Below are 17851 nucleotides of genomic sequence, written 5' to 3' on the forward strand. Positions count from 1 at the left end.
CCCAAATGCACCTCCGCTGGATGAACTGATAAGCAAAATATGGCACATCAACAGAAGGGAATATTATTTAGACATAAAAAGGAATGAAGTAGTGATACAGGCTAAAACATCTGGAACAATCATCTAGAACCTTGAGATTGCGCTAAGTGAAAGAAGCTAAACACCACATATTAGATAATTCCTTTTATATGAAATGTCCACAACAGACAAATCCATAGAGAAAGAAATTAAATTTAATGGTTTCTGGGGGCTGGAATTGGAGGAATCAGGACACAGAGTTTCTTTCTGAAGTGATGAAAGTGTTCTAAAATTGACTGTGGTGATGGTTGCACACGTCTATAAATCTAAAAATCATGGAATTGTATACTTTAAATAGATGAATGTTATGGCATATGAATCACATCTCAAAAAAGCTATTATAAAAAAAATTCATTTACCGATAAAGCTAAAAAGGACATGAGGGAAATTTTGGGGGTGGATAGAAGCGTTCCAAAAAATAATTTTGGTGCTGGTTTGCATGACTGTATATATTTACTACAACAGATCAAATCATATACTTTAAATGGACAAATTTGACACTGTAAATTATAGCTCAATACGATTCTTAAAGAAGGAGGGGAAAAAATAGATGTTTGATTGGATTTGGCTCACAAGCCATGGTTTGCTGACCCCTAGTCTAAATGATGAGCACATCAGGACTCTTCAGATTCTAAGTAGGCACTGCTCCAACTGGAGCTGGTTTAGGCAAAATGAGGAATGCATTGGCACACACAACTGAAAAATCTAGAGAATAGGTGATATGTTTGCCAGAGTCTTCCAGAGAAACAGAACCTATAATATATGCTTATATACACTGTCTGAGGAATTGGCTCATGCAATTAGGGAGGCTCAGAAGTACCACAATCTGCCATCAGCAAGCTGAAGGCCCAGGAAAGCCGGTGGTGTCAATCAGCCTGAGTCTGAAGACCTGAGAACCAGGGAAGTCTGTGAGGTCAATCCCAGTCCAAGATCAGGAGAAAGTAAGATAAAGTGTCACAGCCCAAACACTGAGGCGGGGGGAAGAAAAAGTAAGTGCATTCTCCCTCTGCCCTTTGATTTATTCAGGATTGGACAATGTCCGGCCATGTGGGAAAAGGCAGTCTACTTGTACTGAATCCGCAGATTCAAATGCTAATCTCACCTAGAAACAATGTTCAGTCTGGGCATCCTGTGGCCCATTCAAGTTGACATGTATAATTAACCATCATGGTTGGCTTCAGGCCCTGTGGAATCCAGGGGTGCAAATATCACCAGAACCTGGCCTTTTTTCCAGACTGCTTCCATTCCTATCTCCACAAAATGGCTGCCAGAAGGCCCAGTCCCATTTTCTCAGCTTCAAGTTCAGTAGAAAAGATTGGGGATCCTTTTCCAAAGGTTGTTGCAAAAATACTTGCATCCCATTGGCTCCGATTGGACCACAGGCCCATCTCTGATCCAATCCCTGTGGCCAGGAAAGTGCAGTGTTCTGATTGGTCAATCCTGAGTCACATGGCACCCCCAGAGCTGAAGTATGCCTCTTTTTGTTTTGTTCTTTTTTTTTTTTTTTTTTTTTTTTCAGATGGAGTCTCACTCTGTCACCCAGGCTGGACCTCAGTGATGCGATCTCGGCTCACTGCCACCTCCGCCTGCCTCGTTGGAGCTATTATCCTGCCTCAGACACCTGAGTAGCTGGGATTGCAGGTGCCCACCATCACACGTGGCTAATTTTTGAATTTTAGTAGAGATGGGATTTCACTATGTTGGCCAGGCTGATTTTGAACTCCGGAACTCAGGTGATCCGCCTGCCTTGGTCTCCCAAAGTAATGGGATTACAGCTGTGAGCCACCATGCCCGCCCAGGATGCATTTAATATTACGCAAAGCCCAGGATGCAGATGGGGTAGGTGGCGGACAGGTGATTCCCCCTAGAGGAAAATTGGGGTGCTAGCTCGGTGGAACCCAGCAACAGAATTCAGGAAGCATTTCTCATGCCAAATATTTTTGCTTAAGCAGTTCCAAACACCAAAGGAGTTAAATAAACATTGTTAGTCATGTTCTGTCAGTGATAAATTGAAAGAGTGAAGACAGCCTGCAGGTCACTGGCAAAGCAAACCCCTACCCTGCTCGCCCTGAGTCTTTCACCTTTGCTCTCAGCGTGAGGTTTAACTACCTGCAAGTCGAGACAGAAGGGGTCATTTATTGAACAGACGGTTACTATAGCCAGCCACGCACACCATGTCTGTAACATTCTCTTACATCAGGAAATTGAAAGTCCTGGAAATTAAGGGGCAGATGTAAAGATTGTGTAGCAGAGTGCAGGGCTGGGTCCCAAGCACCAGGGGCAGTGCCCCTCTGCCCAGAAACTCCAAGCCTTTTAGGGCAGACATAGAACCCAGAGAAGTCCTCTGTGACGCCCGCAGAGTTGCAGTCTTCGCCTCCCTAAAAGGGGAAGTGGGATCCAGTCAAAAGGAAATCAGAAAGTTAGGGATGACCGGGTGAGGTGGCTCACGCCTGTAATCCCAACACTTTGGGAGGCCGAGGCAAGAGGATCACTTGAGATCAGGAGTTCAAGATCAGCCCGGCCAACATGGTAAAACCCCATCTCTACTAAAAATACAAACACTAGCCAGGTGTAGTGGCACGCACCTGTAATTCCAGCTACTCAGGAGGCTGAGGCAGGAGAATAGCTTGAACCTGGGAGGTGGAGGTTGCAGTGAGCTGAGATCACGCCACTGCACTCCAGCCTGGACGACAGAGTGAAACTATGTCTCAAAAAACAAAGATAGAGAGAGAGAAAGTGGTCACTACAATGGGTCTTTCTGTTGTTGTAGTCTTCTGGGGTGTGTGTTTGTGTGTGTGTGTGTGTGTGTGTGTGTGTGTGTCTGCATCTGTCTTCACCGCTGTATCATAAGTTCCTTATGGATGGAGCTTTTATCTTAATTCTCTTTGTACACTGAGGGCTCAGTAACGGGGAGCCCAACTCCAAGATGCTCAATAAATGTGTACTGGACAGAACAAATTAACAGAGCGAGTAGGGACAATGAGCTTCTTTGACCTGAACACAAGGAAGACTCAGTGCCACCTGACTGTCCTAAAAGCTAGACCCAAAACTAAGATGGTATCCAGTCTGTCCAGTGCTAGAGTGGCCCAACTTTTATTTCTTTTCTGTTTCTCCCATAAGGTGATGAGTCCTGAAGCTCAGCCTGTGTCTCTTTCCTCCTTCGAAGCTTTTCCCAGTGCTTTGCTCTGGCAAGACCTCGCTGCTGACTGCCAGCGGGACAGCTGGTCCACCCCAGGCCAGGGAATAAACACCTCCCTTCTGTCAGCACCCCACTGCCCCTACCTCTGTACCTTTGCAAACCGAGCTCCTCTCTTCCCTCCCCTCTCTTCGCCCTCCTTGTCTCTCCCACCCTCTGCGGCATCATGCTTGCATTTCCCAAGCGTGGAACTCACCTGGCCACCATGGTTCAGCCTGATCCTTCTGCATCAATGCCCTTCCTTGTTTCTCTAGATGTCTCCAGCCAGCTCTCCTTTTGGAGACAGCTCAGCACCACCTCTTTCCAGAAGCATTCATATTCGCCCCTTCCACCCTCGGGTGGAATTAGAAATCCCTTCTCTTCCTCCTTAAGGCCTCTATTTAACCAATGCAGCAGCAGCCTTTCTTGCATGGAAGGAAATTGTCTGCCACCCCATCTCTCTCCACTGCTAGAAATTTTTTAATTTTTGAGATGGAGTTTTGCTCTTGTTGCCCAGGCTGAAATGCAATGGCATGACTTAGGCTCGCTGCAACTTCTGCCCTCCAGGGTCAAGCAATTCTCCTACCTCAGCCTCCAGAGTAGCTGAAATTACAGGTGCCCACTACCAGGCCTTGCTAATTTTTGGGGATTTTTTTCTTTTTTTTTTTAGTAGAGATGGGGTTTCACCATGTTGGCCGGACCGGTCTCAAACTCCTGACCTCAGGTGATCCACTTGTCTCGGCCTCCCAATGTGCTGGGATTACAGGCATGAGCCACCGCACCCGGCCAGATATGAATGTCTTGATGACACAAATGATATCATTTGTCTTCGTCTTTGCTGCACCTAAGAATGCCTGGCACACAGTAGGTACATAACAGATGCTTTATTTAATGAATGAATGCAAATATGCATGTGACTGCTCTGGGAGCTCCTTCTATCCCGGCCCGTGATGGGCACTCAACACATGTTCACGGAATGATTAAATGAATGAATGAATGGGTAGATGGATGGATGGGTGGATGCTTCCTTCAACGCTTCTCTTTGCAGGGTGACCAACTACCCTCGTTTGCCTAGAACATGGGACTTTCAGTGCTAAACCCAGGCAAGTCTCAGGCAAACTGGGAAAAGCTGGCCACCCTACCCTACCTACCTCCATGACACCATGTAAAACTTTACTCCAGTCAGCCTGGATTAAATCCTAGTCACTTGCTAATCATGTGTATTTTATGATTTCCTCATTTCACACATTTATGTCCAGTCTTCTAATTTTGCTTGAGAGCATAGATCTTTCCTTACAGTAATCCACAGTAACCCTTCAGAGCTACACAGAAACAGGCTTCGAAAGATCTTCATTACCATCATTATTTAAAGTCCTGTCTAAACTCTTCATGTATGTTTTTTCTCTAAATCTCCCAGTGCCTTCATGAGGTAGAGACTCTCTTTCTCATTTCATGAGACTGGAAAGCCTGGAGTCTGAGTGACCAATCCAAGCTAGCACGTCTAAGAAGTTGTAGGAATTAAAACTGATATAGGCCGAGCGCAGTGGTTCACACCTATAATCTCAGCACTTTGGGTGCCTGAGGCAGAAGGATCTCTTGAGGCCAGGAGTTCAAGACGAGCCTGGGTAACATGAGGCATCGTCTCTACAAGAGATTTAAAAATTAGCCAGATGTGCTGGCAAGCGCCAGTAGTCCGAGCAACGTGGGAGGCTGGGGTAGGAGGATGCTTGAGCCCAGGAGGTCGAGGCTGCAGTGAGCTATGATCACACCACTGCACTCCAGCCTAGGCGACAGCATGAGACCCTGTCTCTAAAACAAAAACAAAACAGGCCTGTCAGAGTCTGAATCCTATGCTTAAGGGGCACCCAGGTTGGTCCCTCTTCAGCACCCAGGCCCAGATTCTGTAGGGTGTGGTGGCTTCCCAATACCCTCATTGGGTCCCGGAATGCATGGCTGGATGAAAGTCCCTTAGGGTACTGTCCTCCTGGTGCTAGCCTGGGATCTTGAGCTCTAGAGAGAAGAGAATCAACACCACTCCCAAGTGGGGAGAAATTGCCACCCTCCAGCTCTAGAGATTTGGGCCAAATGAAAATGAAGGCCCCTCCCTCATGTCTAACAGTCCTGCCAGCTCCTCCTGGGACACAAGAGCAGGGAAAACGCGTCCCCAAAGCCAGAAGTATATTTGTCTCCCAGAACTGCTATCACAATGTACTGTAACTGTGTAGCTTAACACCATAGAAATTATTATGTCACGGTTCTGGAGGCCAGAAGTTCAAAATCAAGGTTTGGGTAGGGTTGATTCCTTCTGGAGGTTTCTGGGAAGAGTCTGATCCAGGCCTCTCTTCTGGCTCCTGGTGGCTCCAGGCAGTCCTTGGCGTTCCTCTGCTTGTAGATGCTTCACTCCAACCTCTACCTCTGTCTCCACCTGGCCTTGCCTATTTTGGTTTCTGGGTCTTCTTTTTATTTTAATTTTTTTTTTTTGAGATGGAGTCTCACTCTGTTGCCCAGGCTGGAGTGCAGTGGTGCAATCTCAGTTCACTGCAACCTCCGCCTCCTGGGTTCAAGCAATTCTCCTGCCTCAGCCTCCTGAGTAGCTGGGACTACAGGCACGCACCACCATACCCAGCTAATTCTCTTCTTATAAAGACACCAGTCATTGGGTTTAAGGCCCACCCTAAGTCCAGGATGATGGCATCTGGAGATCCTTAACTAATTACACCTATGTATTAGTCCATTTTACACTGCTGATAAACACATACCCGAGACTGGGTAATTTATAAAGAAAAAGAGGTTTAATGGACTCACAGTTCCACGTAGCTAGGGAGGCCTCACAATCACAGTGGAAGGTGAAAGGCACGTCTTACATGGTGGCAGCAAGAGAGAATGAGAGCCAAGCAAAAGGGGTTTCCCCTTATAAAACCATCAGATCTCATGAAACTTATTCACTACCATGAGAATGGTATTAAGGGAAACCTCCCCCGTGATTCAATTACCTCCCACTGGGTCCCTCTCACAACACGTGGGAGTTATGGGAGCTACAATTCAAGATGAGAATTGGGTGGGGACACAGCCTAACCATATTGACCTACAAAGATCCTTTTTCCAAATAAGGTCACACACCAGCATTCTGGGTGGACATGAATTTGGGGGGGGACACTGTTCAACCATTGCAGAAGTTCATTACCTTGGAGGTCCCCAGTGTCTGCTGAAAATATGACCACATTCCCCACTTCCCCAGGCCCTCCTTCCACAGGACATCTCTGCAACAGCTGCTGTGGAGGCCACCGCCCTCACCCTGCATAGACCACCCCCCCCAACAACGCATACCCACTCTGCCCTGCCAGGCTCCTCGGAAGTCTGGCGGCTCTATGACAAGCCCCACGCACTGGTGGGAGATGTGGGGGAGGGGAGAACCACAGTTGCAGAATCCCAGCATGAGAAGAAGGAAAATGCTGACTTAAAAATTGAAACCCTGACAGATGTGGAGCTTTTTAACTCTGCGATGGGCCTGTTGGCGCTTGTCAGATCCTAGCACGTTTGCTAATGTGCATTTTCATCAAAGGAAGAGCCTGCTTAGAGATGCCATGGCCGGCCCAACCTCTTTGCTTCCACCTCCCTGGCTTGGTTGTCCCTGCCTGTTCTCCCCCTTCCCTCCTCCTCTGCCGTCCAGTCCCAGCCTTGCTCTGTTCCTGTCCTTTCCTCCCCTCCCCTTCCTCTGTCTCTGTGCCTCCTGTCATCATCCCAGGGCCCCCACCCCATCCTATCTTCCTTCTGTCTTTCCTCTCCTATTCTGTCTCCATTCTCTTCCTTTTCTTTCAGTTCAGCAAGACAAACATTTATTGCAGCTACTACAGAATTTCAGGGACTGAGCTCTCAGTGAGTGTCTCAGTGAGTGTCTCAGTGTGTTAGAGCTGCTCTAACACAACTCCTCAGGTTGGGTAATTTATCAGCAATAGAGGTATATTGCTCACAGTTCTGGAGGCAGGGCAGTCCAAGATCAAGACACCCACAGCTACTGCGTCTGGTGAGGGCTTGGTCTCTGCTTCCTAGATGGGCCTTCTTTCTGTGTCATCAGAGACTGGACAGGGCAAAAGGGTGAACAAGCTCTCTCAGGCCTTTTCTATGAAGGCACTAACCCCATTCAAGAGGTCTCCACCCTCATGACCTAATCCCAAAGGCTCCACCTCCTACGGTTCAATTTCAACATATGGATTTGGGAGGGGCACATAAATTCAGAACGTAGCAATGACAGAAGAAACAAAGCAAGGCCGAGTGTGGTGGTTCACACCCATAATCCCAGCACTTTGAGAGGCTGATCACTTGAGGTCAGGAGTTCAAGACCAGCCTGGCAGACATGGGAAAGCCCCGTCTCTACTAAAAACACAAAAATTAGCCATGCGTGGTGGTGTGCTCCTGTAGTCCCAGCTACTCAAGAGGCTGAGACATGAGAATGGCTAGAACCCAGGGGATGGAGGTTGCAGTGAGCCAAGATCACTCCACTGCACTCCAGCCCGGGCAACAGAGTGAGAATCCATCTCAAAAAAAGATAAGCAATAGGGCTTGTCCCTGCAGGATCACAGTTACCCGTTCCTGCCCTGCCATGTAGCTATCTTGTCTGGATCTCTTTCCTTTTTGAGGAGCTTGTGTTACAGGGTCTTGCTCTGTTGCCCAGGCTGGTCTCAAGCTCCTGGCCTCAAGCAGTCCTTCCACCTCAGGCTCCCAAAGCACTGAGATTACAGGCGTGAGCCACTGTGTCCAGCCATTCTTTCTTCTTTCCCCTCCTCCCTTCATCTTCCTCCTTTATCCTGGGATCTTTTCTGTCTCCCTCATTTTTCAGGCCAGTTCAAATAACTCTTCCTTGCCCGTACCAAGCACTGTATTAGATGCTGGAGACGCAGACGAGAGTAAAATAAGTTTGCCGTCTCAAAGTCTCCTTTTCCCCCGTCTCTGCTCTTTCTGTCCTCTCTCTACCTTTTTTTTTTTTTTTTTTTTTTTTTTTTTTTTTTTTGAGATGGAGTCTCACTCTTTCATCCAGGCTGGAGTGCAGTGGCATGATCTTGGCTGACTGCAACCTCCGTCTCCTGGGTTCAAGCGATTCTCCTGCCTTAGCTTCCCGAGTAGCTGGGATTACCGGCATGTGCCACCGCATCTGGATAAATTTTGTATTATCATGTATGCCAGGCTGGTCTCGAACTCCTGACCTCAGGTGATCCACTGGCCTTGGCCTCCCAAAGTTCTGGGATTACAGGCATGAGCCATTGTGCCCCGCCTCTATTTCCTCTTTTCTTCTCTGTCCAATCCTTCCCTCTCACTCCCCAAAAACGTCCCATCGTTGTGCATTCCCTTGCCTATGCCAAGTCTCAGGCTTTAGCATCCTGTACAAGAAAGGCTATGTGCTAATTGCACAGCCCCCTCCGGCTTCCTCTGATGATGAGGCCAGGCCTCATACTCCATGTTGCAGGCAGCACTGGGGCCACTGGCCAGGAACAGCTGATGCATGTGGACAGACAGCCGATCCAAAAGGCCCCTGCTGTAGTGGCCCCAGGCCCAAAGCTGCTGATTTGCTGAATATGTCTGAGTGCACAGGAGCAGTTCTCAGAGGCCTCAGCCCTGTGGGTGGCCAGGGAAGGCTGATGCAAGCGGACACATGATCAGGAGTAGAATGAGAAGTTCCCTGCCCTGGCTCTGAGCTCGGCTGGCTGATTGGACTAGACATGCTGGGTCACTGGTTGGCTGAACCCCAGGGGTGTCCAGAGCAGATCAAAGGCAGAGGATGCCCAGGTGTTAGAACCATGTTTAAAAAGGAAGTCAGGGCCAGGTGCAGTGGCTCACGTCTGTAATCCCAGCACTTTGGGAGGCCAAAGCAGGGGGATCACTTGAACCCAGGAGTTCGAGACCAGCCTGGACTCAACATGGCGAAATCCCCTCTTTACTAAAAATACAAAAATTAGCTGGGTGCGATTGTGCATGTTTGTAGTCCCAGTTATTCAGGAGGCTGAGGTGGGAGAATCTATTGAGCCTGGGAGGTGGAGGTTGCAGCGAGCCGAGATCGTACCACTGCACTCCAGCCTGGGTGACACAGTGAGACCCTGTCTCAAAAAAAAAACAAGGAAATCGGGGCTGGGGCTTCCTTTCCTGGGCTGGAGGTTTGCAGGACAACCCTGGACTGGGTTGTGGGGTTTTTTTGAATGTTCAGGAGGTCAAAAAGAAGGCAGCTCTGGGTGCGAACTGTGGCTCTGTTGACTGTGGTTGATCCTCTCCTTCTCCCCGTAACCCCATGTTCCCAACATCTGTTCTACCCAACTGATAACACCATGCATGGAACTTCCATTCCCCCAGCCCATGATTGGTCACCGGTGACCACGTGATCTAGTGACAGGAAAGTCTTCGGGGCCTTTGGGAAAGCTTCTCTCATTTTAAGGAGGAGACACTGAATGAAAGGCTAGGAAGCTCTGCAGCCTGAAACAGAGTCGACCCCAAGGATGTTAGATCCAAGTTGTAAAGAATTCACCACGTTGATGATGATACCACGCAGCCATGGACTGTATTATAGCTACATCGTGCATTTCCTTGCATATTTTATTTACTTATTTATTTATTACTATTTTTAATTTTATTGAGACGGAGTTTTGCTCTGTTGTTCAGGCTGGAGTGCAGTGGCTCAATCTCAACTCACTGCAACCTCTGCCACCCAGATTCAAGAGATTCTCCTGCCTCAGCCTCCTGAGTAGCTGGGATTTCAGGCACCCACCACCATGCTCGACTAATTTTTGTATTTTTAGTAGAGGCAGCATTTCGCTATGTTGGCCAGGCTGGTCTCGAACTCCTGACCTCAGGTGATCTGCCTGCCTCTGCCTCTGCCTCCCAAAGTGCTGGGATTACAGGCATGAGCCTCTGCGCCCAGCTGGATTTTTTTTTTTAATGAGAAATAAGGTCTCTGCTCTGTTGCTCATGTTGGAGTGCAGTGTTGTGATCCCTGCAGCCTCAAACTCCTGGGCTCAAGCGATCCTCCTACCCTAGCTCCTAGAGTAGCTAGGGCTACAGGCTCATGCCACCATGCCTGGCTGATTTTTCTTTTTAACTTTTCTGTAGAGATAGGGTCCTGCCATGTTGCCCAAGATGGTCTTGAACTCCTGGGCTCAAGCGGTCCTCCTGCCTCAGCCTCCCAAAGTGCTGGGATTATAAGCATGAGCTACTGCGTACTGCCTAGATTTCTTATTATGTGAAGTAATGACGTTTCTTAAGACCATTTGACCCCACCTAAGTTTGGTCTGTAACTTGCAGCCTAAAGCATTCTAAATAACAGACTAACATAGTATTTGCCTTCTCTGAGTATCATGTGAGATCATGATGCCTATTACCTAGGATTGCTGTAAGAATTCATGAAATGATGCATTTAGCACAATGCCTGGCACCTAGGAAGCTCTCAGGAAACATTATTGTAATTATTATTATTATTTGAGCTGGAGTTTCACTCCTGTCGCTCAGTCTGGAGTATAATGGCACAATCTTGGCTCACTGCAACCTCCACCTCTTGGGTTCAAACAATTCTCCTGTCTCAGCCTCCCAAGTAGCTGGGATTACAGGCGTGTGCCACCATGTCTGGCCAATTTTGTATTTTTAGTAGAGGCAGGGTTTCACCATGTTGGCCAGGCTGGTCTCAAACTCCTGACCTCAGGTAATCCACCTGCCTTGGCCTCTCAAAGTGTTGGGATTACAGGCGTCAGCCACCACGTCCAGCCCATTATTGTAATTATTACTTAGCCATCAATAGGTTATTGTCAATACATTCGTTACAGTCAGTTAAATACGGTAGTTGTTAATGCTGTTTGCCAAATAGCTCTGGTTCTCTCCCCTTCCAAGGATAATACGATCGTACTTCTTGGTTCCTTTTTGGGTAGGAGATGCCATGTGACTAATTCACACAGGCTGGGTCTGCTCCAACTGCCTGCAGCATCACCCTCTGCCAACTCACGCAGGCCATCGTGACCTGGCAGAGTGGGCAAAACACTGTCTACTGCAGTGGCACCTGGGCAGAGGTGTCCCTGACGTAGCTGCCTCCAAGTGACCCAGCTTTCTTTCAACTCACACACACAGCCACGTTCTCCCCAAGGCACCTACATGCCACCCACAGGCAGGCCCTTTAAGACCAGTGCAGCCTGGAGCCTCTCAGCCATGGTGGCTCTTCCCTGTATGAGTAATTCTTTCTGGCGGGACCCAAATTGCTCATCTTGCAATCTGGCTTCCATAGGCTTGTCCTGCAAATCTGGAGAACATGGCTCTGTGCACAAGGCCCCATGGCAGACAGGGCCTTATCACCACTGGCATGAAAAATTGGTGATTATGAAACAAACAAAATATTAAGTGTTGGTGAGGGTGTGAAGAATCAGAACCCTTGTGCATTCCTTCCATGCTGCATTCCCACATGTTACACATGTTACATTGCTGGGGGAATGTAACGTGGTGCAGTTGCTGTCAGAAACAGTTTGGGAGTTCCTGAAAATGCTAAACATAACAGTTACCCTAAAACCCAGCAATCCTACTCCCAGATATACACCCAAGAGAATGGAAAACATATGTCCACACAGAAACGTGTACACATAACAAGTGTATGTACGTAGTATTATTCACAAAAGCCAAAAGGTGGATGTGACCCAAATGCCCATCGATGAATGGGAAGATGAGCAAATCGTGGCATAGCCATATAACAAGATATGACGTGGCAGTAAAGGAATTAAGTATTGACACGCGCCATGCCATGGGCGAATCTAGCAACATCATGCTAAAGAAGTGAAGGAAGCCAGAAAGCAAAGGTTGCAAATTGTATGATTCCATTTCTAGGAAGTGTCCAGCATAGGTAAATCCATAGAGACAGAAAGCCTATGAGTGAGTGGTTGCCAGGGACGACAGGAAGAGGGTCAGAGACGAGAGAGAATAGGAGCATAGCCAGCGAACGAAAAATAGCGGGTTTACGGTTTCCTCTTGGGGTGACCGACATCTTTTGGAACTTGATGGAGGTGGTGGTTGCAGAACCCTGGAAATGTATTAAATGCCACTGTGTTGTACATTTCAACATGGTCTATTCTTTGTTGTTTTTTGAGACCAAGTTTTGCTGTGTCATCCAGGCTGGAATACAATGATGTGATCTTGGGTCACTGCAACCTCCGCCTCCCAGGTTCAAGGGATTCTCCTGCTCGGTCTCCCACGTAGCTGGGATTACAGGTAAGCACCACCACACCTGGCTAATTTTTGTATTTTTAGTAGAAGTTAGGTTTCACTACATTGGCCAGGCTAGTTTTGAACTCCTGACCTCAGGTGATCTGCCCACCTCAGCTTCCCAAAGTGCTAGAATTACAGGCATGAGCCCCCATGCCTGGCCAGCATGGTCTATTTTGCTATTGCATTTTGCTCAAATTTTTTAAAAATCGGTAATTATGAATGGAGTGGGGAGGCATCAAGGAGGCGGGAAAGAGGAATGATGTCCGAGTCCACCCCCAGAAATACCCAAACCCATTTCCTGCATGGCCCCGAACCCCTTTCTCCTAACGCGTGTCCAGCACAGAGTCAGGCACATAGTAGATGCTCAACAAGCATTGCCCCTCCCCGACACTGCCAGCTCCCTGTATAAAGGGAGAAAAAAAAAATCTCATAACCAGTGTAACTGCTGCACTTGAACCTTTGGACTGAATCACGTCCGCCGCTTAGGGAGGGTCTTGTTTGCCTTGCGCTCTGACCACAGCCTGCACTTTGGGCTCAGTGTTATCTGCGAGCCCTGCCAGCTTGTGAAAACTCTGCCCAGCTCCAGATCGTGCTGGTGAAATTACACGTTATGCTGGGTCTCCCTGCATTTTCAGAGCTGGCATCTTAATGAACTGTTGATTAGGGTCTTTCGGGCCTGGCTAGGATTCCACATTTGCAGAGAGAGCTCCAAGGTCCCCTGGTTGCACCTCTCATCCTGGGAAGGCCTGGTTCCATGGCTGCTGGTCAGTCTCTGCACCTTTGGGAAAGTTTTGTTCTCAGGCAGTTGCCGAGGCTCCCTGGGCTAGAAGCTATTCTTGGGGTGTTCAGGAGAAGTGGGGGCAGGAACAGCAACTGTGGCTCTGCTCACCTCTGTAGCTCCCAACCAGAATATGAGCATCTGCTGCAGGCCAGGCACGGGGTAAGGGTAGACGTAGAGATGAGTTGGCTAAATCTTACAGCCCAAGGAGCTCAGAGTTGAGGGAGGGAGGGGGAAGGAGAAACAGGCAATTGCCCCTGTAAGATACTCAGCAGGGACAGCTGCACAGTTTGCACAGCCCGGGGCAAAATGAAAATGCAGAGTCCCTGGTGCAAAAATGATTACAAAGTGCAAGTTGGTGACTGCAGAGCTTCAAGTGAGCGTTACCCTTCTAAGCACCAGGCCCTGAGTGACTGCAGTGGTCTCGTGCCCATGAAACAGGCCCTGTATTCGTAGCAGCTAACATGAATTGAGCACTTACTGTATGCCTGCAGCTGTGGAACTCAGAGTTTGGGAACACTGACTCTGGACCCAGACTCCTGGGTCAGATTCCAGCTCTGCGTCTTTTTGAATTACCCAGTCTCTCCTCGCCTCAGTTTCCTCATCTGTAAAATGGGAGCAATACTAATAAAGAGTGTAGACCATGTCTGGCCTGCAGTATCTGCTACAGAAGCAGTCACTGTTAGTGAAGAAAATTTACATGTATGGACTTGGCTGATCTCCACAGGAGTCTAAGAGGTGGTTGCTATTATTATTATTTATTTATTTATTTGAGACAGAGTCTCGCTCTGTCGCCCAGGCTGGAGTGCAGTGATACAGTCTCGGCTCACTGCAACCTCTGCCTCCCAGGTTCTCATCCTCTCAAGTAGCTGGGATTACAGACACACGCCACCACATCCAGCTAATTTTATATTTTTAGTAGAGACAGGATTTCCTCATGTTGGCCAGGCTGATCTCAAACTTCTGACCTCAGGTGATCCAGATGCCTCAGCCTCCCAAAGTGCTGGGATTACACAGGTGAGCCACTGCACCTGGCCAGTAGATACTATTATTAAACCTGTTACTAGGTAGGGAAACCAGACACGTTACATTGGGTAATTTAACCTCAGTGGTTTGGAGGCGAGGCGTGGATTTGAACCTAAATGCTCCCGCAGCTGGGCTGGGGCCACAGTGTTGTCATGTGAGAAGGAGAACAGGGTGAAGGAGCACAGAGGGGCAGGTATTGTGTCCATGCTGTGGGGCACAGGACGCTCCCTAGCCCCCACCCCCACCCCCACCACCCGCCTTGTGCTATGCCTGGCTCCCAGGCTATGTTCACTAAATGCAGATGGAATTGAAGAGTTGGTTTTGTGGACAAATCTACTTTATGCCTGGCACTTTCATATGGCTTCATTCGCCTCCCAGGTGTGTTTGATTATTTCCATTTTACACATGGGGGTGTTAAGCTCAGCCCTAGGAGAAGTCTTTAGACCAACGTTACCCAGCCTGGAAGTGGTGAGTCGGAGAATGCCCCCCTGACTCGCTCAGATTCCAAATCCTGGCTCTTTCCAGCCCAGCCCACGCTCCTCCGGAAGCTGTGCCCAGAAACATGCATGATTGGCATTGCTGAGCTTGGGAGTCCTGCACGGCCCAAATCCCATGAAAAGCCGCCTGTGCTGAGTTAGAAGTGCAGGAAGGATGAAAGTGAAGGTAAAATGTAGATTTCAGCACAAAAGCCAGAAGAGACTTTATTATGCGCCCCGAGGGCGGTAGGGATCCTCTCCTCTCTCCCGGCCCCAGGCAGACAAAATAGCTAACCACCCAGGATGTGTCCTGACTGAAGATCTGCTCACCCATCCCTCTGTTATCCTGTGCTTTGTGGCCTCTGGACAGGAACCCTCAAGATCCAGATGAGCAAGGACGGCAAAGTTGTCACTGAGGGCTTGGCAAAGTGCTTGCAGGGATCTCCGGAGGCTTTTTCCTGACAGCCTCCTCAGAAGATGTGTTGATTCTTACTGCGAAACCCCCAAGGCTCAGCCCCGCCTTTAGAGACTCCCAGATTGAGCTGCGGGTGGAGGGGTGAGTTTAGCGGTAGCAGTTGATCCTTTCCAGATGCCGGGCTCCGGGCCTTGCGGGCAGCCCAGCTGGTCAGTGGCTCCCTGTCACTTGTGTGCCACCAGAGACAGAGGGACAGGGGAAAGAGGCAAGAGTCTGCTCTGAGCCAGGGACTTCCAGGGAGATCTTGAATAGTCCTGCCCCAGGCAGCTGGTTCTTTCCTTTAGGAAGCAGCTATGCACACATGATGATTTATTTTCCCTTTTTTTAAAAAATTTACTTCTTTCTTACTTTATTTATTTGTTTATTTATTTCTTTTCTTTTCTTTTCTTATTTTTTTTTTTAGAGACAGAGTTTTTCCATGTTAGTCAGGCTGATCTCAAACTCCCGACCTCAGGTGATCCACCTGCCTTGGCCTCCCAAGGTGCTGGGATTACAGGCGTAAACCGCCACGCCTGGCCTATTTATTTATTTTTGAGACAGGGTCTTGCTCTGTCACCCAGGCTGGCACCCAGTGGCATGATCCTCGCTCACTGCAGTCTTGAATTCCTGGGCTCAAGCCATCCTCCCACCTCAGCCTCCCAAGCAGCTGGAACTATAGGTGCACACCACCACACCCAGATAATTTTTATTTTTATTTTTTTGTAGAGATGGGGGGTGGTCTGGCTATGTTTCCCAGGCTGGTCACAAACTCCTGGCCTTAAGTGATCCTCCCATTTTGGCCTTTCAAAGCACTGGGATTACAAGTGTGAGCTGCTGTGCCCAACCCAATTTACTTTTTATTTAAATATAATTTCAGACTTAGGAAAAAGTTGCAAGAACAACCCAAAGAATTCCCATGTACCTTTCACCCAGATTTCCCAAACGTTACCACGTTTCCACTTTGCTGCATGTATCCTTCCCCGCCACCTGCCGCCCCCGTCTCTGTAGATATAGCTATAAAGAGGAGAAAAATGCTTGTTTTCTCAGATATAACACCTCTTTACTGCAAAATACTTCACTGTGGATTTCCTAAAAACAAGCAACATTCTCTTACAAAATCACAATATGATAATCAAAAGCAAGGAATGAGCACTAATACAGCATTACTGTACAATCTACAAACTTCCCCCAGGTCTCCCCATTTGTGCTAATGATGTCCTTTGTCACCAAAGGAAGCCCCAGATGTCATATGGCGTTTTGTTGTCCTCTCTTTTGCTTTCTTTAGTCTCAAACTATTCCTGTGTCTTTTTATGTCTTTCATAAAATTGACATTTTTCAAGAGCACAGGTCAGAGATTTTCTAGAACATCCCTCAGTTTGGGTTTGTCACTGTTTCTTCACAGGTAGATTGAGGTGACGCGCTTTCATTCACAGTGCATGCTAGCAGGTGACACATGCTGTCGATTTGCCTCATTCTGGGATGCTAACTTTGATCACCAAGTTGAGACTCTGTATTCTTTTAAGCTAAACAAAACAAAAACAGAGAAGCCTGAATTCTAATGATACCCTAAGTCCCAGCTCAGAAGCCATAGACCACCCTGTCCCCAATTTTTCTGCTCATTACAGAAAAAAAGTTAAATGTATCAGTTATCTATGGCTGTGTAACAAACCACCCCAAACGCACAGTGACTTAACATAACAACTATGTTATTGCTCATGGCTCTGTAAGCCAGAGATACGGGCAGGGCCCCACTGGGCGGTTCTTCCACTTCACATGGTATCAGCTGGGTTCACTCATGTGGCTGCAGTCACCCTGGGGCTTGGCTGGAGCTGGAAGACCCAAGATGACCTCACTCACATGCCTGGCACTTGGTTTTGGCTGTCAGCTGGAGTGCTTGGTCCTCCTCCATGTGGCCTTTCCAGAAGGATAGCTGAGGCTTCTTTACATGGTGGCTGGGTTCCAAGAAAGTGAAAATAGAAGTGCAAGGCCTGGAAGTTGCCCAGCCTCACTTTTCCTGAGTTCTGTTGCTAAAAGTAAGGCACCAGGCCAGCCCAGATTCAAGGAGAGGATAAGGAATTCTTCCTTTGGATGGGAGGAGTAGCAAAAGCCATCGCAAAAGGGCATATGAGATGGAGTCTTTGGAAATGATCTACCTCAGTTAGGGATACGGCATACCAAGGGTGTCTGCCTACCCACTCGGGGAAAACTACTTTTATCAGTGTTTTCCATCAACCCTGGAATGGAAAGGTGTGCCACAGAGAAATGGGGGGTGCATACCTTGTGCTGGAAGGGAGGGCACAGAGCTTGATTCTTTTGCCCCCAGAGAGATGGCAAGGAAGTTCCTCGGATTGGAATTGGAAGGAAGAAATAAAAGAGCACCAGGCCGGGCGCAGTGGCTCACACCTGTAATCCCAGCACTTTTGGAGGCCGAGGCAGGTGGATCACGAGGTCAGGAGTTCAACACCAGCCTGACCAACATGTGAAACCCCATCTCTACCAGAAATACAAAAATTAGCCAAGCGTGGTGGCGTGCACCTGTAATCCCAACTAGTCAGGAGGCTGAGGCAGGAGAATCGCTTAAACCCAGGAGGCAGAGGTTGCAGTGAGTCGAGGTTGCACCACTACACTCCAGCCTAGGCGACAGA

This window comes from Aotus nancymaae, unplaced genomic scaffold (genome assembly GCF_030222135.1).
Source record: "Aotus nancymaae isolate 86718 unplaced genomic scaffold, 86718_ANA_hifiasm-v0.15.2.pri h1tg000021l, whole genome shotgun sequence".
Lineage (NCBI taxonomy): Eukaryota > Metazoa > Chordata > Mammalia > Primates > Aotidae > Aotus > Aotus nancymaae.